Source organism: Ranitomeya variabilis, chromosome 2, assembly GCF_051348905.1.
Source record: "Ranitomeya variabilis isolate aRanVar5 chromosome 2, aRanVar5.hap1, whole genome shotgun sequence".
Classification (NCBI taxonomy): Eukaryota; Metazoa; Chordata; class Amphibia; order Anura; family Dendrobatidae; genus Ranitomeya; species Ranitomeya variabilis.
Window position 1 is genome coordinate 401826065 of NC_135233.1, and position 22164 is coordinate 401848228.

At 51.0% G+C, this 22164-nt stretch overlaps 1 long non-coding RNA gene across 1 annotated transcript; it reads right to left on the reverse strand.

The window, feature by feature from the left end:
• Positions 1 to 1773: 1773 nt before the first annotated feature.
• On the reverse strand, positions 1774 to 3536 carry LOC143809521 (uncharacterized). The gene is made up of 2 exons (XR_013222314.1): positions 3244 to 3536; positions 1774 to 2160 (listed from the first exon to the last, which is right to left on the reverse strand). It is a non-coding gene; the product is annotated as an uncharacterized LOC143809521 (long non-coding RNA).
• Positions 3537 to 22164: the final 18628 nt, after the last annotated feature.

A 22164-nucleotide genomic window follows, 5' to 3' on the forward strand; every position in this document is an offset into this window, starting at 1 on the left:
CAAATTTTGCATTCAAAAAGTCAAATGACGCACCTTCCCTTCCAAGCCCTGCTGTGATCCCAAACAGTGGTTTTCCTCCACATATTGGGTATCTCCGCACTCAAGAGAAATTGCACAATAAATTGCATGCTGCAATTTCTCCTGTTAACCTTGTATAAATGCAAAATTTGGGGCTACAAATCATTTTTGGAGAGAAAATGTGATTTTTTTTTTTGTATTTTCACGGCTCAATATAATAAACTTCTGTGAAGTACCTGAGGGTTCAAGGTGTTCACCACACTTCTAGGTAAGTTTCCTGAGGGGTTTAGTTTCCAAAGTGGTGTTACTTGCTGGCGGTTTCCACTGTTTAGGCACATAGTGAGTTCTCGAAACTCAACATGGCATCCGCTAATTATTCCAGTAAATTTTACATTAAAAAAGTAAAATGGCGCTCCTTCCCTTCCAAGCCCTGTCATGTGCCAAAACAGCGTTTTTCCCCACATATGAGGTATCGGCATGGTCAAAAGAAATTGCACCACAAATTTTGTGGTCCGTTTTTTCCTTTCACCCCTGTCAAAATAAAAAAGTTGGGTCTAAAATAAAATTTTTGTGACAAAAAGTTAGATATTCATTTTTTTTCCTTCCACATTCCAAAAATTCATGTGAAGCACCTGAAAGGTAAATAAACTTCTTGAATGTGGTTTTGAGTACCTTGAGGGGTGCAGTGTTTAGAATGGTAAATAGATCAATGGCTGCACTCAATTTTACTGTACTAAAGCAAGGAAATGTGTGATACATGAAATGTGAATAGCATACTGGCTTGTGAAATCTATGAAAAAACACATGAGATGCTTAGCACAAGATTTGGCCAAAAATTGTGAGCCCATCCACCAAACGTAGTACTATTTTTTTCTGACTTGAACGCCCCGCCCTTTACCATGCTGTGATTTTAAGGCTTTACCATGTTATTAGCCATAGGTAAGTGTTCACACTAGGCAGACAGGTCAGGTACCCATCCGATCTGAGATTACCTTGACGTTTGGTGGATGGGCTCACAATTTTTGGCCAAATCTTGTGCTAAGCATCTCATGTGTTTTTTCATAGATTTCACAAACCACTATGCTATTCACATTTCACGTATCGCACATTTCCTTGCTTTAGTACAGTAAAATTGAGTGCAGCCATTGATCTATTTGCTATATAAGTCTTTTTTGGTTATGCACCAGTTCAGACTAGATTGGTGTTTAGAATGGTGTCACCTTTGGGTATTTTCTTTCATATGGACCCCTCAAAGTCACTTCCTAAAAAAAATGGTTTTGTAAATTTTGTTGGAAAATGAGAAATCGCTTAGCAACTTTTAACCCTTTTAACTTCCTAACCAAAAAAAAATTATGTCTAAAATATGGTGGTGATGTAAAGTAGACACATGGGAAATGGTATTTATTAACTATTTTGTGTGACATATCTGTGATTTCAGGGCATAAAAATTAGAAGTTTGAAAATTGAAAAATTTTCACAATTTGCCAAACTTCTATTTTTTTCACAAATAAACGCAAGTCAAATTGAATAAATTTTACCACTATCATAAAGTACAATATGACATGAAAAAGCAATCTCAGAATCACCGGGATATGTTGAAGCTTTCCAGAGTTAATACCACATAAAGTGACAGTGGTCAGAACTGTAAACTTTGGTCTGGTCAGGAAGGTGAAACATGCTTGGGGGTTAAGGGGTTAAATATTTTAAGTCTTTTTCTGAGTAATCCTACCAAAAAATTTATTCAAGCAAAGCAAATATGATATAATGACTTTATTAATCCATAATGATAATTGATAAAAAAAAAAGCACAACAGACCATTAAAAACACGAAATATAAAAATGAGGAGAAAAGTGTGCCAGATGGAATTAATACATTATAAGAAAATGGTATAATAGGCAAGGATAACAATACAAATATATATATAAAATATAGTGCATCATTTATTGACCAGGAAATCAACTTATTAATCTAAAATGTAAACTCCCATCTGACTCGAAAAGTGCAAAGTAAGACTATTTACTGAAGATGGACCGCAGACCGACCCCAAGTTCTGTGCCTCGTCTGCAGTAATCCTTTATTGTTCCAGTACAGAGAAACCTTCCTCCGTCTCATCGCATCTTTAATTATCGTCCTTCAGCTTTCTGTAAATATAAAAAGAAAAGCTTTGAAGGAAATGAAACGAGAAGCAGACCATGACAAGGCGAAAGCAAAAATTCCCATTATGAAGCGTAGGATGTTTGATTAATGATTAGACCCATTTTATAGCCTGCAGGACCCGAACGTTCCCAGCAGCTGAATTTATCGCACACGACTGCTTTATGCTACGCGGATCTCCAGGAATGAGCGCCACATGGCACTGCTACATGCCACAACTCATATCTTACCGGCCCATGATAATCCATTTACAGGGCCAGGCCTACGGACAACGCATCCATTATCCTGGGAGGATGTCAAGAAAAAACCCAGAAATCTAAACTGAATTTATAAGGAGAAAGTAAGAACGTACGACCCACTCATTCCGACACTCAGAAAGCCCTGATATTCCTTAGTGCTGTCACATGGATTAGACCAGACTAAGCCTCATGATATGGGGGGGAAGTGTGAACGCGAAAGACAAAACAAGGAATAGCATGTAACAAGCCGCGGTATTATACATATTCCAGGTAGCGCACATCCCGGAATACTGAGCTCTGGTATTAGTAGGGGGATTATCTAGGGGCAAATGCAAGAAGGAGGTAGAACATACAATGGTCACATTTCTAGAATTAGACAGGAGAATTCTCCACCTTCTCCGAATTTGATCAGGAAAATAGTATTTGTAGTAAATGCAAATCGAAAGTCCTGCAATAGTCCTGAAAAGACAGGTATTGATGACTGAATTTCACCACACTGAAATTCAGTGTGTCCTTCCCTGGTCCTTCCTTTAGGACACAGTGACTCTCCCAGGTCCTTCCTCTAGGAAACAGTGACTCTCACAGGTCCTTCCTCTAGGACACAGTGACTCTCCCAGGTCCTTCCTCTAGGGCACAGTGACCTTCCCAGGTCCTTCCTCTAGGACACATTGATTCCCTGGTCCTGCCTCTAGGACACAGTGACTCTCCCTGGTCCTTCTTCTAGGACATGGTGACTCTCCTAGGTCCTTTCTCTGAACACGGTGACCCTCACAGGTCCTTCCTCTAGGACACGGTGACTCTCCCAGTGTTAGCATCGCTGCTCCTACTCACCTCCGTCGCTCCACCTCTGGGTCCCGGCACACTCTTTCTGCTCCTTCAGCAGCTGCTCTCCCTGCTCGTTCCTGCCACTCAGCTCCATGGTCGCGGTGCGCTGTTCTCTGTGCTCCTTCAGCGGCGCCTGCTCCTCCTGCTTTTGGGTCCCAGCGCACTCGTCTCCATGGTGCTCCTTTCCTGCTTCCTGCCTCTGGCTCCGCTGGGGGGATTCGTCTTCTGCGCAGGCATCCTGGCTTCTCTAGAGGGCGCACGCGCTACAATCCCTCTGCTATCGGATACCTGGACCCGGTGATCTCTGTTGTGAACTATACTTCTTGGCTCCCTCTTGTGGTCACTAGTGGTTTGGCACTTGGATTGTCTTTTCCCAGGTTGGTACTCACCTGGTTCGTTAGGCCTGGGGTGTTGCTATTTAAACTTCCTGGATTCTCAGTCCAGTGCCTGGCATCGTTGTAATCAGTTCATTTCTGTTTGCCCCTGTCTTCAGGTCCTGGTTCCTTGCAAGATAAGCTAAGTCCTGCTTTCTTATTTTTGTTTATTTGCATTGTTCTCATTTTTGTCCAGCTTGCACAAAATGTGATTCCTGATATCGCTGGAAGCTCTAGGGGGCTGATATTCTCCCCCCTCACCGTTAGTCGGTTCAGGGGTTCTTGGATATTCAGCGTGGATATTTTTTGTAGGGTTTTTTGCTGACCATATAAGTCATCTTACTATATTCTGCTATTAGTTAGTGGGCCTCTCTTTGCTAAAATCTAGTTCATTCTTACGTTTGTCTTTTCTTCTTACCTCACCGTTATTATTTGTTGGGGGCTTGTACTATAACTTTGGGGTCTTTCTTCTTGAGGCAAGAGAGGTCTTATTTTCCCTGACAGGGTTAGTTAGTTCTCTGGCTGGCGCGAGACGTCTAGGATCAACGTAGGTACGTTCCCCGGCTATTGTTAGTTGTTTGTGCTAGTATCAGGTATATGGTCAGCCTAGTTACCACTTCCCTATGAGCTGGTATTTATGTTTGCAGACTTTGCTGTAATCTCTGAGATCCTCTGCCATTGGGATCATAACAGATCTCCTACAGCCAATCCGGGTGAGGTATTTAGTATATCAGGCCGTCTCCCCTGCATGGGGGTGCCTGATCGTCATTAGCTTTCTGCTTGTGTCTCTGGCCTCTCTGTTCTCAGTGTTTATCATCCTTGTGCTTCTCACGCTATCCTGTGTCCGTGCTCTCCTCTGACTCAGCTTAGCATTTCCTACCGTCCATTTTTCCCTAAATCCGCTCTCTCTCTCTCTCTCTGCAGATCCACCTTTGTCCCAGCTCCTCTGTATTCCAGTACCTAGGTGCGTGTACTTTCTGAAGCAGTTGTTCCGGTCGTCTTGGTTCGTTATTCTGTTCCCCAGTACCCTCTAGGTTTTTGTCTTATTCCCTTCCTCCCTCCTTCTGAGCCGTCCCTCTCGGTATTAGCTACTGTGGTCTGGTGACCTCTGGGCCTGCTCCTGATGGTCCCTGTATAGGGGTCGGTCTCACTAGGTCAGCTCGCCCAGGGATATGTCTTTTCCACGGTCCAGTGGGTCCACTCTAGCCCCACCTCCTTGGTAGCGTCACACCCAGGTCCTTCCTCTAGGACATGTTGATTCTCTTAGGTCCTTCCTCTGGAAACGGTGACCCTCCCAGGTCCTTCCTCTAGGACATGGTGACCCTCCCAGGTCCTTCCTCTAGGACATGGTGACTCTTCCAGGTCCTTCCTCTAGGACACAGTGACCCTCCCAGGTCCTTCCTTTAGGACACGGTGACTCTCCCAGGTCTTTCCTCTAGGACATGTTGATTCTCTTAGGTCCTTCCTCTGGAAACGGTGACCCTCCCAGGTCCTTCCTCTAGGACATGGTGACCCTCCCAGGTCCTTCCTCTAGGACATGGTGACTCTTCCAGGTCCTTCCTCTAGGACACAGTGACCCTCCCAGGTCCTTCCTTTAGGACACGGTGACTCTCCCAGGTCTTTCCTCTAGGACATATTGATTCTCTTAGGTCCTTCCTCTGGACACGGTGACCCTAACAGGTCCTTCCTCTAGGACACGTGACCCTCCCAGGTCCTTCCTCTAGGACATGGTGACTCTCCCAGGTCCTGCCTTTAGGACACGGTGACTCTCCCAGGTCCTGCCTCTAGGACATTGTGACTCTCCCAGGTCCTTCCTCTAGGATGCTCCTAGGTCCTCCTCCCGGACATGGAGTCGCTCCTCAGTCCCGCCTCCCAGACGCGGAGACGCTCCTCTGTCCCACCTCCCGGATACGGAGATGTTCCTTGGTTCCACCTCCCGGACACGGAGACGCTCCTCGATCTCGCCTCCCGGATGCAGAGACGCTCCTCAATCCCATTACTATCTAATGTCCTCACTACTGTAATACAGTGGATGATACGTGTCGCTCAAGTGTATGAGTGGGTGCTCTGAAGTATAACAAGAAGTCACATAAATGAAATATAATATTAATAAACTTCGGCACCTCAAGTTGCAAGTTAATGAAAGTTTATATCTGAACTTGAATCACAGACATTCAAATTAAGCCAACGTTTCGGCCCGTATGTGGCCTTTATCAAGGTAAGTCTATAAGATACAAACACAAAGTACAAAGTTAAAACTGACAAAAAATAAAAAGCATCATATCAAGTAACGTTGGCTTAATTTGAATGTCTGTGATTCAAGTTCACATATAAACTTTCATTAAAGGGAACCTGTCACCCCCAAAATCGATGGTGAGGTAAGCTCACCGTCATCAGGGGCTTATCTACAGCATTCTGTAATGCTGTAGATAAGCCCCCCGATGTAACCTGAAAGATAAGAAAAACAAGTTAGATTATACTCACCCAGGGGCGGTCCCGCTGCGGTCCGGTCTGATGGGCGTCTCAGGTCTGCTCCGGCACCTCCTATCTTCATTCCATGACGTCCTCTTCTGGTCTTCACGCCGCGGCTCCGGCGCAGGCGTACTTTATCCTCCCTGTTGAGGGCAGAGCAAAGTACTGCAGTGCGCAGGCGCTGGGCCTCTCTGACCTTTCCGGCGCCTGCGCACTGCAGTACTTCGCTCTGCCCTCAACAGGGCAGACAAAGTACGCCTGCGGCGGAGCCGTGGCAGGAAGACCAGAAGAGGACATCATGGAATGAAGATGGGAGGCCCCGGACCGGACCTGCAACGCCCATCGGACCGGACCGCCCCTGGGTGAGTATAATCTAACGTCTTTTTTTCCTTTTTCAGGTAACATCGGGGGCTTATCTACAGCATTACAGAATGCATTACAGAATGCGTAGATAAGCCCCTGATGACGGTGAGCTTACCTCACCCATCGATTTTGGGGGTGACAGGTTCCCTTTAGCATCGGCTTCGTATTGTTCGGAGGCCGTGGTGAAGGAGTTTTGTGCAAAGTAATTGAACTACAGAAGACTCATTCTGACGTCCATATTGAGCCTTGGGTAGTATTTATTATACTATGTAACTGTGGTAGTGGCAGTGGTGTATGTAGCATTGGGTCACAGGAGCCAGGGGCACATCACGGGGCCCCATCACAAAAGTCTGAATTAAATTTAATTATATGACTTAATATTGATCAGAATTAAGTATGCTGACATCCCCTTACATACGGTATGAGCCCGCACACAATCCCCCTATATACTGTAAGTGCTCACACACAGCTCCCCTATATACACGTATGGACCTGCACAAAGTCCCCCTATATACAGTATAAGCCAGCACACAGTCCCCTATATATCATATGAGCCGACACACCACCCAATATAGCCTCCTATATACCGTAAGAGCCCCCACATAGCCTCCTATATACAGTATGACCGCCACATAGCCTCCCATGTATAGTATGAGCTCCCACATAGCCTTCTATATACAGTATGAACCCCCACATAGCCTTCTATATACAGTATGAGCCTCACATAGCCTCCTATATACAGTATGAGCCTCACATAGCCTCCTATATACAGTATGAGCCCCACATAGCCTCCTATATACAGTATGAGCCTCACATAGCCTCCTATATACAGTATGAGCCTCACATAGCCTCCTATATACAGTATGAGCCCCACACAGCCTCCTATATACAGTATGAACCCCCACATAGCCTCCTATATAAAGTATGAACCCCCACATAGCCTCCTATACAGAGTATGAGCTGCCACATAGCCTTCTATGTACAACATATGCCCCATGTAGCCCCATACATACAGCCTGAGCCCCCACATAGCCTTCTACATACAGTATGGGCCCCACATAACCTCTTATATACAGTATAAGTCCCCTATATACAATAGGAGCCCCACAGAGCCCCCTATATACTTACAAGTTGTCCATATAATTGGGGAGGGCACTGCTTCAGCCCTTCTGCTGTCTCAGTCCACAAGCCGGGCCGGAACAGCCAGAGGGCCGGATGTGGCCCCCAAGCCGCACTTTGCCCAGGTCTTGTGTAGGGTAATAAAATAGTAACATTAAAAAAGTAATAAAAATAATGTAAAAATGTCTAACTATTCTTAAAATGTAAAGATTAATATAAGCAAAACCTACAGGGTGAAAGGCAAATTGTAATTCCATTGCTATGTTCCTCAAAATGGGGTAAATGTGATTTGGGGATAAGGGGTTCAATACTGGACCAGCGGAAGGGACTCGGGGAGTAGTAGTGGCTCACGGGTTCGGAGCCTAAAGTACTTGCTTTGCCCGATGCTCTGACCACCCAGGACCCACCACTGTTGTCAGAACCATAGTTCACTATTTACTGCCGCACATTTCAGCTTCAGACGTTTGTAAAGAACACAGGAAAAATTGTTCATGGAGCAAAAATCTCCATATAAATAGAGACAATCAATAAATGGACAAATGTCCATATAAATAAAACTGATGTGACTCTTAAAATAACACAAGGCGTAAATCCAGACATTAAAGGGATAAACCTCATTACCATTGTCTTCATAGCTTATTCAGATGTCGGTTATTTTTAGGTGCAAAAATTTCAGGAAACATAAAAAAAAGGAAATTATGATGTTAAAGAATGTAGTTAATGAAGCAGCGGTGACATCAAGGAAAATAATAATAAAGTGCTTATAACTGATTCATTTGCTTGGCTGTATAAAAACTTTACACCCACAAGGTTCTTGGGATACAAACCCCCCAAATTGGGGAAATTTACTAAAATACAAAAAAATTGTAACAAGAGAAATGATAATAACATATATAAGTAGAGATCTGTGATATCAAAACCAAGGGAGAAATAGCGCAGTAACTGCAGCAACCATTCTTATAAGATGTCCACAATAATTTCATGTACGAAGGATCTGCAGCAAAAGTGAACAAAAAAACTACAGGTAACAAAACTATTAAGATTGCAATCGACATAGTTAAAGACCAGTGGCGCTTGCTACATTAACTATCTTGCAGCAGATAGTGACACAGTACCACTCCTCTGTGTCGCTGTCTATAAATAATTCTAAATCTGCGCTAGATTTAATCCCTCACTAATTGTATGGGCCCGTAGTAGAAAGCGCTCACTATGTAATCAGCAATGGTGATCTAGTTATATACAGAGTGAATGGTAAAAAGTTGGAAGTGTTCCTAGGGAAGGTCCCTGAGGAAGGAATACGTCTATTCCGAAACGCGTAGGAATTGGTCCAGCCCGCTATCCTTAGCCAGTCACGTGAGCATTCACGTGACCGTGACGTCATGTAAGGTCCTGTACCGACAGTGAACCAAGCGGCTACACAGTGCAGCACTCATCTACTCCACGCTGGTAACGACTTCAGGGTGTTCTGCCGCCGGCCGGGGCAGCTCCCACAGTCCTTACACTCTAAGGTAACACATCTGATCTTCTAATACGGATCTTTGGAACTGACAAACATCAGAGAAGCGGAAGAACTGAAAGAATACACTTGGGCGCACCAAGTAAAATCCTTTCAGCTACACCCGAAGTGTTTGTTTCATGATCCCTCTGTGATATTTTTATGTTTTTAATAGATGTATATCCATTTTCACGTATCTTTGAATGCAGTTGCAGTGGACTGAATAGGCTGGGTACACTTCCAACTTTTTACCATTCGCTCTGTATATAACAAGATCACCATTGCTGATTACATAGTGGGCGCTTCCTACTACGGGCCCAAACAATTAGTGAGGGATTAAATCTAGTGCAGATTTAGAGTTATTTACAAGATTGTAATCTAGCGTAAGGCTAAGCGTACATGTCCAGTAATCAGCAGTGTAGCTACCAGGGGGCAGAGGGTTCAGGGACCCCACCTTCGGAGGGACCCAATCATAGCTACGCTTCCTTTAACTGTATCGGCAGGCACAGCTCACCTATAGAGTTAAACTCTCCAGCAGAGTAGGAAGACACAATTGCCGCTATAGGGCCCCTGAGCCCGGGGGGCCAACGTCAGCACCGGGCCCCACACTCATCATTGTAACTTCAACTGTATTGACATACATCAGATGACATTGAGCATCAGATGAAACTTCCCTCCCCATCATTCTTCTTGACGTCTAAGCAAAGCAGGCACGATGATGTCACTACATGGAGCCCACTACACTGAGATTCAGAGTGCTCACTGTAGAGACCGTAGCAGCAGGGGAAAGAGGAGGAGAGGTAAGCATTGTATTATTTATTTTAGAACATTGTGATGGCTAGAATACCATATTGAGGACTATGTGGGGTGCATTACACTGTACAGAGGACTATGGGGTGCATTATACAATGCAGAGGACTATGGGGTGCATTATACTATTCAGAGGACAATGGCGTGCATTATACTGTACAGAGGACTATGGGGTGCATTATACTGTACAGAGGACTATGGCATGATTGCACTATACAGAGGACTATGGCATGCATTACTCTGTACAGAGGACTAAGAGGTGCATTACACTGTACAGAGGACTATGGGGTGCATTATACTGTACAGAGGACTATGGGGTGCATTACACTGTACAGAGGACTATGAGGTGCACTACACTGTACAGAGGACTATGAGGTGCATTATTCTGTACAGAGGACTATGGGGTGCATTATACTATACAGAGGACTATGGGGTGCATTATACTGCACAGAGGACTATTTAGTGCATTATACTATACAGAGGACTATGGCATGAATTATACTATACAGAGGACTATGGGGTGCATTATACTATTCAGAGGACTATGACATGTATTATGCTGTACAGAGGACTATGGGGTGCCTTATACTATACAGAGAACTATGGCGTGCATTACACTATGCAGAGGACTATGGCATGCATTACTCTGTACAGAGGACTATGAGGTGCATTACACTGTCCAGGGGACTATGGCGTGCATTACACTATGCAGAGGACTATGGCGTGCATTACTCTGTACAGAGGACTATGAGGTGCATTACACTGTACAGAGGACTATGGGGTGCATTATACTGTACAGAGGACTATGGCATGCATTACACTATACAGAGGACTATGGTGTGCATTACTCTGTACAGAGGACTATGAGGTGCATTACACTGTACAGAGGACTATGGGGTGCATTATACTGTACAGAGGACTATGGGGTGCATTACACTGTACAGAGGACTATGAGGTGCATTACACTGTACAGAGGACTAAGGGATGCATTATATTGTACAGAGGACTATGAGGTGCATTATACTGTACAGAAGCCAATGGGGTGCTTTTTATTGTACAGAGGACTATGGGGTGCCTTATTCTAAACAGAGGACTATGACATGCATTACACTGTACAGAGGACTTTGGGGTGCAATATACTGTACAGAGGACTATGGGGTGCATTACACTGTACAGATGACTATGAGGTGCATTATACTGTACAGATGACTATGGGGTGCTTTATACTGTACAAAGGACTATCAGGTGCATTATACTGGACAGACGACTATGGGGTGCATTGTACTATACAGAGGATTATGAGGTGCATTATACTGGACAGAAGACTATGGGGTGCATTATACTATACAGAGGATTAAGGGGGTGCATTATATTGTACAGAGGACTATAGGGTGCATTATGCTGTATGAACGACTATGGGGTGCATTATAGTGGACAGAGGACTATGGGGTACATTATACCATACAAAGGATTATGGGGTGCATTATATTGTACAGATGACTATGGGGTGCATTATATTGTACAGAAGAATATGGTGTACATTATACTGTATAGAGGATAATGAGGTGCATTATGCTGTAGGAAGGACTATGGGGTGCATTTTACTGTACAGAGCACTATGGAGGGCATCATACTGTACAGAGGACTATGGCCTGCACTACTGTTTGCTGCACAGAGGATTATGGGGGTGCATTCTATTGTACAGATGACTATGAGGTGCATTATACTGTATAGAGGACAATGAGGTGCATTATGATGGAGCATTATATGGGGCCCATCTTGTATGGAGCATTATATGAGGCCCAGCACATACTGGAGAATCATATGGGGCCCATTATATATGGAACAATATATGGGGCCCATCATATTCTGGAGCATTATATGGGGTCCATTATATACTGCAGCATTATATGGGGCCCGTCATATACTGGAGCATTATACAGGGCTGATTCTGTATGCAGCATTATATGGGGCACATCATATACTGTATGGAGCATTATATAGTTCCTCCGCCCAACCCTCCGAACCAAACCCTTAGCTACACCTCGGCCAGTAATCATCTGCTAGAACGGATCCAACAGCATTCGTTTACAAAAAAGTTGTGTAGACACTTTACAACAGGAAATATTAGTCAAACATTTCTCCTATGTGCAAGAATATAACTACTATAATACTGCTCCTACGAACAAGAATATAACTACTATAATACTGCACCTATGTACAATAATATAACTACTATAATACTGCTCCTATGTACAAGAATATAACTACTATAATACTGACCCCTATGTACCAGAACATAACTACTATAATACTGCTCCTATGTACAAGAATATACTATAATACTGCTCCCTATATACAAGAATATAACTACTATAACACTGGCACTATGTACAAGAATATAACTACTATAATACTGCTTCTATGTACAAGAATATAACTACTATAATACTGCTCCTATGTACAAGAATATAACTACTATAACACTGCTCCTATGTACAAGAATGTAACTACTATAATACTGCCCCTATATACAAGAATATAACTACTATAATACTGCCACTATGAACAAGACTATAACTACTATAATACTGCCTCTATGTACAAGAATATAACTACTATAATACTGCTCCTATGTACAAGAATATAGCTACTATAATACGATACGATACACTTTATTGATCCCGTGGGAAATTATGGTATCACAGCAGCACACTTACATCATAAGAATCATAAAATGAATTACTTAATTGACATGACAGTTTGTTGACAGAAGGACATTATACATTAGAATAGGACATACACAGCGGGTGAACTGAAAAGTAGAAGAAATAAAGTAGACATTCACCTTTATGATTTAACCCTAATGTTATTGTTGTACATCCCCATAGCAGTTGGCACAAACGATTTCCTAAATTTTTCCTTCTTACACCTCAGAAGTATTAGCCGGTTACTGAAGGTGCTCTTCTGTCTCATGAATAGCTCATATAATGGATGTGCATTATTGTTCATAATTGCCCTACACTTTCTCAGAGTTCTTCTCTCCACTACTTCCTCAAAAGAGTCCAGATTGCAGCCCACAGCAGAGTTTGCCTTTTTGATAAGCTTATTCAGCCTATTAGCATCAGAGGCCCGCACACTATTACCCCAGCATATGATTGCAAAAAAAGATGGCACTTGCCACCACAGACTGGTAGAACATTTCTAACATTATGCTGCACACATTAAAAGACCTCAGTTTCCTTATAATATAACTAGCTATTGAACCCGTTCTACGCCCGGGTGGCGAGCATTTATATTGGAATATGGTCTCCATCCTGGTATGTGCTGCTCCCATCCTGTCATATGCTGCTCCATCCTGCGCCCCCATCCTGTCATGTGCTGCTCCACCGTGTCATGTGCTGCTCCATCCTGCGCCCCCATCCTGTCATGTGCTGCTCCACCGTGTCATGTGCTGCTCCATCCTGCATCCCCATCCTGTCATGTGCTGCTCCACCGTGTCATGTGCTGCTCCATCCTGCGCCCCCATCCTGTCATGTGCTGCTCCACCGTGTCATGTGCTGCTCCATCCTGCGCCCCCATCCTGTCATGTGCCACTCCACCGTGTCATGTGCTGCTCCATCCTCATCCCCATCCTGTCATGTGCTCCCATCCTGCGCCCCCATCCTATCACGTGCTGCTCCATCCTGCGCCCCCATCAGTGCGGGCGGCTGTGCTGAGTGCGGGCGGCTGTGCTGAGTGCGGGCGGCTGTGCTGAGTGCGGGCGGCTGTGCTGAGTGCGGGCGGCTGTGCTGAGTGCGGGCGGCTGTATGTGGCTGTGCTGAGTGCGGGCGGCTGTATGTGACGTGGCTGTGCTGGGTGCGGGCGGCTGTGCTGGGTGCGGCAGCTGTGGACGGCTGTGCTGGGTGCAGCGGCTGTGCTGGGTGCGGCGGCTGTGCGTGGCTGTAGGCGGCTGTGCGTGGCTGTGGGAGGCTGTGCTGTGGGCGGCTGTGCTGGGTGCGGCGGCTGTGCTAGGTGCGGCGGCTGTCCGTGGCTGTAGGCGGCTGTGCGTGGCTGTGCTGGGTGCAGAGGCTGTGCGTGGCTGTGGCGGCTGTGCTGGGTGCGGGCGGCTGTGCTGAGTGCGGGCGGCTGTGCTGAGTGCGGGCAGCTGTATGTGGCTGTGCTGAGTGCGGGCGGCTGTATGTGACGTGGCTGTGCTGGGTGCGGGCGGCTGTGCTGGGTGCGGCAGCTGTGGACGGCTGTGCTGGGTGCGGTGGCTGTGCTGGGTGCAGCGGCTGTGCTGGGTGCGGCGGCTGTGCGAGGCTGTGCTGGGTGCGGCGGCTGTGCGTGGCTGTGGGCGGCTGTGCTGGGTGCGGCGGCTGTGCTGGGTGCGGTGGCTGTGCTGGGTGCGGCGGCTGTCTGTGGCTGTAGGCGGCTGTGGGCGGCTGTGCGTGGCTGTGCTGGGTGCGGAGGCTGTGGCGGCTGTGCTGGGTGCGGCGGCTGTGATGGGTGCGGCGGATGTGCTGGGTGCGGCGGATGTGCTGGGTGCGGCGGATGTGGGTGGCTGTGCTGGGTGCGGCGGTTGTGCGTGGCTGTGGGCGGCTGTGCTGGGTGCGGCGGCTGTGCGTGGCTGTGCTGGGTGCGGCGGCTGTGGGCGGCTGTGCTGGGTGCGGCGGCTGTGCTGGGTGCGGCGGCTGTCCGTGGCTGTGGGCGGCTGTGGGAGGCTGTGCTGGGTGCGGCGGCTGTGCGTGGCTGTGGCGGCTGTGCATGGCTGTGCTGGGTGCGGCGGATGTGCTGGGTGCGGCGGCTGTGCTGGGTGCGGCGGCTGTGCTGGGTGCGGCGGCTGTGCGTGGCTGTGGGCGGCTGTGCTGGGTGCGGCGGCTGTGGTCGGCTGTGCTGGGTGCGGCGGCTGTGCGTGGCTATGGGTGGCTGTACGTGGCTGTGGGCGGCTGTGCGTGGCTGTGGTCGGCTGTGCTGGGTGCGGCTGTGCAGGGTGCGGCGGCTGTGGTCGGCTGTGCTGGGTGCGGCGGCTGTGCGTGGCTGTGGTCGGCTGTGCTGGGTGCGGCTGTGCGTAGCTGTGGGCGGCTGTGCAGGGTGCGGCGGCTGTGGTCGGCTGTGCTGGGTGCGGCGGCTGTGCGTGGCTGTGGGTGGCTGTGCTGGGTGCGGCGGCTGTGCGTGGCTGTGCTGGGTGCGGCGGCTGTGCGTGGCTGTGGGCGGCTGTGCTGGGTGCGGCGGCTGTGCTGGGTGCGGCGGCTGTCCGTGGCTGTGGGCGGCTGTGGGAGGCTGTGCTGGGTGCGGCGGCTGTGCGTGGCTGTGGCGGCTGTGCATGGCTGTGCTGGGTGCGGCGGATGTGCTGGGTGCGGCGGCTGTGCTGGGTGCGGCGGCTGTGCTGGGTGCGGCGGCTGTGCGTGGCTGTGGGCTGTGCGTGGCTGTGGGCGGCTGTGCTGGGTGCGGCGGCTGTGCGTGGCTATGGGTGGCTGTACGTGGCTGTGGGCGGCTGTGCGTGGCTGTGGTCGGCTGTGCTGGGTGCGGCTGTGCGTAGCTGTGGGCGGCTGTGCAGGGTGCGGCGGCTGTGGTCGGCTGTGCTGGGTGCGGCGGCTGTGCGTGGCTGTGGTCGGCTGTGCTGGGTGCGGCTGTGCGTAGCTGTGGGCGGCTGTGCAGGGTGCGGCGGCTGTGGTCGGCTGTGCTGGGTGCGGCGGCTGTGCGTGGCTGTGGGCGGCTGTGCTGGGTGCGGCGGCTGTGCGTGGCTGTGGTCGGCTGTGCTGGGTGCGGCGGCTGTGCGTGGCTGTGGGCGGCTGTGCAGGGTGCGGCGGCTGTGGTCGGCTGTGCTGGGTGCGGCGGCTGTGCGTGGCTGTGGTCGGCTGTGCTGGGTGCGGCGGCTGTGCGTGGCTGTGGTCGGCTGTGCTGGGTGCGGCTGTGCGTAGCTGTGGGCGGCTGTGCAGGGTGCGGCGGCTGTGGTCGGCTGTGCTGGGTGCGGCGGCTGTGCGTGGCTGTGGGCGGCTGTGCTGGGTGCGGCGGCTGTGCGTGGCTGTGGGCGGCTGTGCTGGGTGCGGCGGCTGTGCTGGGTGCGGCGGCTGTCCGTGGCTGTGGGCGGCTGTGGGAGGCTGTGCTGGGTGCGGCGGCTGTGCGTGGCTGTGGCGGCTGTGCATGGCTGTGCTGGGTGCGGCGGATGTGCTGGGTGCGGCGGCTGTGCTGGGTGCGGCGGCTGTGCTGGGTGCGGCGGCTGTGCGTGGCTGTGGGCTGTGCGTGGCTGTGGGCGGCTGTGCTGGGTGCGGCGGCTGTGCGTGGCTGTACGTGGCTGTGGGCGGCTGTGCGTGGCTGTGGTCGGCTGTGCTGGGTGCGGCTGTGCGTAGCTGTGGGCGGCTGTGCAGGGTGCGGCGGCTGTGGTCGGCTGTGCTGGGTGCGGCGGCTGTGCGTGGCTGTGGTCGGCTGTGCTGGGTGCGGCTGTGCGTAGCTGTGGGCGGCTGTGCAGGGTGCGGCGGCTGTGGTCGGCTGTGCTGGGTGCGGCGGCTGTGCGTGGCTGTGGGCGGCTGTGCTGGGTGCGGCGGCTGTGCGTGGCTGTGGTCGGCTGTGCTGGGTGCGGCGGCTGTGCGTGGCTGTGGGCGGCTGTGCAGGGTGCGGCGGCTGTGGTCGGCTGTGCTGGGTGCGGCGGCTGTGCGTGGCTGTGGTCGGCTGTGCTGGGTGCGGCGGCTGTGCGTGGCTGTGGTCGGCTGTGCTGGGTGCGGCTGTGCGTAGCTGTGGGCGGCTGTGCAGGGTGCGGCGGCTGTGGTCGGCTGTGCTGGGTGCGGCGGCTGTGCGTGGCTGTGGGCGGCTGTGCTGGGTGCGGCGGCTGTGCGTGGCTGTGGGCGGCTGTGCTGGGTGCGGCGGCTGTGCGTGGCTGTGGTCGGCTGTGCTGGGTGCGGCGGCTGTGCATGGCTGTGGTCGGCTGTGCTGGGTGCGGCTGTGCGTAGCTGTGGGCGGCTGTGCAGGGTGCGGCGGCTGTGGTCGGCTGTGCTGGGTGCGGCGGCTGTGCGTGGCTGTGGTCGGCTGTGCTGGGTGCGGCGGCTGTGCGTGGCTGTGGTCGGCTGTGCTGGGTGCGGCTGTGCGTAGCTGTGGGCGGCTGTGCAGGGTGCGGCGGCTGTGGTCGGCTGTGCTGGGTGCGGCGGCTGTGCGTGGCTGTGGGCGGCTGTGCTGGGTGCGGCGGCTGTGCGTGGCTGTGGTCGGCTGTGCTGGGTGCGGCGGCTGTGCGTGGCTGTGGGCGGCTGTGCAGGGTGCGGCGGCTGTGGTCGGCTGTGCTGGGTGCGGCGGCTGTGCGTGGCTGTGGTCGGCTGTGCTGGGTGCGGCGGCTGTGCGTGGCTGTGGTCGGCTGTGCTGGGTGCGGCTGTGCGTAGCTGTGGGCGGCTGTGCAGGGTGCGGCGGCTGTGGTCGGCTGTGCTGGGTGCGGCGGCTGTGCGTGGCTGTGGGCGGCTGTGCTGGGTGCGGCGGCTGTGCGTGGCTGTGGGCGGCTGTGCTGGGTGCGGCGGCTGTGCGTGGCTGTGGTCGGCTGTGCTGGGTGTGGCGGCTGTGCGTGGCTGTGGTCGGCTGTGCTGGGTGCGGCTGTGCGTAGCTGTGGGCGGCTGTGCAGGGTGCGGCGGCTGTGGTCGGCTGTGCTGGGTGCGGCGGCTGTGCGTGGCTGTGGTCGGCTGTGCTGGGTGCGGCGGCTGTGCGTGGCTGTGGTCGGCTGTGCTGGGTGCGGCTGTGCGTAGCTGTGGGCGGCTGTGCAGGGTGCGGCGGCTGTGGTCGGCTGTGCTGGGTGCGGCGGCTGTGCGTGGCTGTGGGCGGCTGTGCTGGGTGCGGCGGCTGTGCGTGGCTGTGGTCGGCTGTGCTGGGTGCGGCGGCTGTGCGTGGCTGTGGTCGGCTGTGCTGGGTGCGGCGGCTGTGCGTGGCTGTGGTCGGCTGTGCTGGGTGCGGCTGTGCGTAGCTGTGGGCGGCTGTGCAGGGTGCGGCGGCTGTGGTCGGCTGTGCTGGGTGCGGCGGCTGTGCGTGGCTGTGCGTGGCTGTGGGCGGCTGTGCTGGGTGCGGCGGCTGTGCGTGGCTGTGGTCGGCTGTGCTGGGTGCGGCGGCTGTGCGTGGCTATGGGTGGCTGTGGGCAGCTGTGCTGGGTGCGGCGGCTGTGCGTGGCTGTGGGCGGCTATGGTCGGCTGTGCTGGGTGCGGCGGCTGTGCGTGGCTGTGCGTGGCTGTGCTGGGCGCGGCCATTTTCTTGGTCCTGCTCCCGGAGTCGGCGCCTGCGCAGTCCGCGCTTTCCGGCGCCATTTTCTTGAAGACACTGCAATGTGTCTTCAAGAAAATGGCGCCGGAAAGCGCGGACTGCGCAGGCGCCGATTCCGGGAGCAGGGGGACAGTCACGGCCCGGAAGCGCGTCGGTGGAACGGGTCAGGTAAGTATACTCACCCTCCGCCTCCTGGCTCGTCCCTGCTTGTCCGGTGGAGATCGCGGTGTGCGTTCAGCGCTTACGCATACCGCGATCTCCTGGGAGCGTCGCTCTGTGCGGTCCAGACTGCGCCGGCGCTTGCGCAGTCTATAGAGGCTTCGGACAGAGTGACGCTCCCAGCGTTATATTATAGATATATATATATATATATATATATAATATATATAATATATAATACTGCCCCTTATATAATACTGCCCCTGTGTATAAGAATATAACTATTATAATACTGGCTCTATGTCCAACAATATAAGTACTATAATACTGCTCCTCTGTACAAGAATATAACTACTATAATACTGCACCTATGCACTAGAATATAACTACTATAATACTGCTCCCTATGTACAAGAATATAACTACTATAATACTGCCCCCTATGTACAAGAATATAACTACTATAATACTGCTCATATGTACAAGAATATAACTACTATAATACTGCTCCCTATGTACAAGAATATAACTACTATAATACTGCCTCCTGTGTACAAGAATATAACTGCTATAATACTGCTCCCTATGTACAAGAATATAACTACTATAATACTGCCCCTATGTACAAGAATATAACTACTATAATACTGCTCCCTGTGTACAAGAATATAACTACTATAATACTGCTCCTATGTACAAATATATAATTACTGTAATACTGACCCCTATAAACAAGAATATAACTACTATAATACTGCCCCTATGTACTGGAATATAACTACTATAATTCTGCTCCTATGTACAAGAATATAACTACTATAATACTGCTCCTATGTACAATAATATAACTACTATAATACTGACCCTTTGTACAAGAATATAATTACTATAATACTGCCCCCTATGTACAAGAATATAACTACTATAATGCTGCCCTCATGTACAAGAATACAACTACTATAATACTGCTCCTATGTACAAGAATACAACTACTATAATACTGCTCCAATGTACAAGAATATAACTACTATAATACTGCCCCCTATGTACAAGAATATAACTACTATAATACTGCCCCTATGCAGGGCCGTATTTGCCACTAGGCACTTGAGGGCACGTGCCTAGGGGGGGACAATGCAGGGGGCGGCACCTGAGCAAGGTTTGTTTTTTTTTTCTTAATTTTTTATAAGTCCTGGGCTGGGTCACCTCCCGACCGAACGCCCATCCGCCCCCCGCCCCAGATGCCCGCCCGCCTCCCACCCACCCTCCTTGAAGACAATACTCACCCTGCTCCAGCGATGCCTGGTCTCGACGTCTGCAGCTCGTCCTGAATGAGCGGTCACGTGGCACCGCAAGATGGGAGCGGGGGGTGGAGAGATGAGCCATGCATACGGAGGGGGAATATGAGCCATGCATACAGGGGGGGGGGGGGGAATATGAGCAATGCATACAGGGGGGAATATGAGCCATGCATACAGGGGGGGGGGATATGAGCCATGCATACAGGAGGGGGAATATGAGCCATGCATGGGGGGGGGGAATATGAGCCATGCATACAGGGGGGAATATGAGCCATGCATACAGGGGGAATATGAGCCATGCACACAGGGGGGGGAATATGCGCCATGCATACGGGAGGGGGAATATGAGCCATGCATAGGGGGGGGGGAATATGAGCCATGCATACAGGGGGGGGGAATATGAGCCATGCATACAGGGGGGAATATGAGCCATGCATACAGGGGGAATATGAGCCATGCACACGGGGGGGGGGGGGAATATGAGCCATGCATACAGGAGGGGGAATATGAGCCATGCACATGGGGGGGAATATAAGCCATGCATACGGGGGGAATATGAGCCATGCATACAGGGGGGGGGGGAATATGAGCCATGCATACGGGGGGGATATGAGCCATGCATACAGGGGGGGGGGGAATATGAGCCATGCATACGGGGGGGATATGAGCCATGCATACATGGGGGGAATATGAGCCATGCATACAGGGGGGGGGGGATATGTGCCATGCATACAGGAGGGGGAATATGAGCCATGCATACAGGGGGGGGAATATGAGCCATGCATACAGGGGGGGAATATGAGCCATGCATACAGGGGGGGAATATGAGCCATGCATACATGGGGGGAATATGAGCCATGCATACATGGGGGGAATATGAGCCATGCATACAGGGGGGAATATGAGCCATGCACACAGGGGGGGAATATGCACCATGCATACGGGGGGGGGGAATATGAGCCATGCATACAGGGGGGGGGGATATGTGCCATGCATACAGGAGGGGGAATATGAGCCATGCATACAGGGGGGGGGAATATGAGCCATGCATACAGGGGGGGAATATGAGCCATGCATACAGGGGGGAATATGAGCCATGCATACATGGGGGGAATATGAGCCATGCATACAGGGGGGAATATGAGCCATGCACACAGGGGGGGAATATGCACCATGCATACGGGGGGGGGGGAATATGAGCCATGCATCCAGGGGGGGATATGAGCCATGCATACAGGAGGGGGAATATGAGCCATGCACATGGGGGGGGATATGAGCCATGCATACGGGGGGAATATGAGCCATGCATACAGGGGGGGGGGATATGAGCCATGCATACGGGGGGGGGGGATATGAGCCATGCATACATGGGGGGAATATGAGCCATGCATACAGGGGGGGAATATGAGCCATGCATACAGGGGGGGGGATATGAGCCATGCATACAGGGGGGGATATGAGCCATGCATACAGGGGGGGGGGGGATATGAGCCATGCATACAGGGGGGGGATATGAGCCATGCATACAGGGGGGGAATATGAGCCATGCATACAGGGGGGGGAATATGTGCCATGCATACAGGAGGGGGAATATGAGCCATGCATACAGGGGGGGGAATATGAGCCATGCATACAGGGGGGAATATAAGCCATGCATACAGGGGGGGGGGAATATGAACCATGCATACAGGGGGGGGATATGAGCCATGCATACAGGGGGGATATGAGCCATGCATACAGGGGGGGAATATGAGCCATGCATACAGGAGGGGGGGGAATATGAGCCATGCATTCAGGGGGGGATATGAGCCATGCATACAGGGGGGGAATATGAGCCATGCATACAGGGAGGGGAATATGAGCCATGCATACGGGGGGGATATGAGCCGTGCATACAGGAGGGGGGAATATGAGCCATGCATAGAGGTGAGGGAGAATATGAGCCATGCATACGAGGGAGGGGGAAAATAAGAACTATGCATACAGGGGGGGGGGAATATGAGCCATGCATACAGGGGGGGGAATATGAGCCATGTATACAGGGGGGGAATATGAGCCATGCATACAGGAGGGGGAATATGAGCCATGCATACAGGAGGGGGGATATGAGTCATGCATATGGGATGGGAGGGAGATGAGCCATGCATACAGGAGGGGGGTCATTATACAGAATTGAGCATTATGTTAGGCTGTTATACAGTATGGAGCATCATGTGTGGCCATTATACAGTATGGAGCGTCATGTGTGGCCAATGGCCATTTTACAGTATGGAGCATCATGTGTGGCCATTATACAGTATGGAGCATCATGTGTGGCCATTATACAGTATGGAGCACTTTGTGTGGCCATTATACAGTATGGAGCACTGTGTGGCCATTATACAATATGGAGCATCATGTGTGGCCATTATACACTATGGAGCATCATGTGTGGCCATTATACAGTATTGAGCATCATGTGTGGCCATTATACAGTATGGAGCACTGTGTGGCCATTATACAGTATGGAGCACTGTGTGGCCATATTTTTTTTTGTTTATGATTATTGTATATAAAACAGTGTGATCAGCAGTGCTAAATGGCTGTGGTTGGGATGTGGATATGGGTGTGACTAGTTGTGAAATGG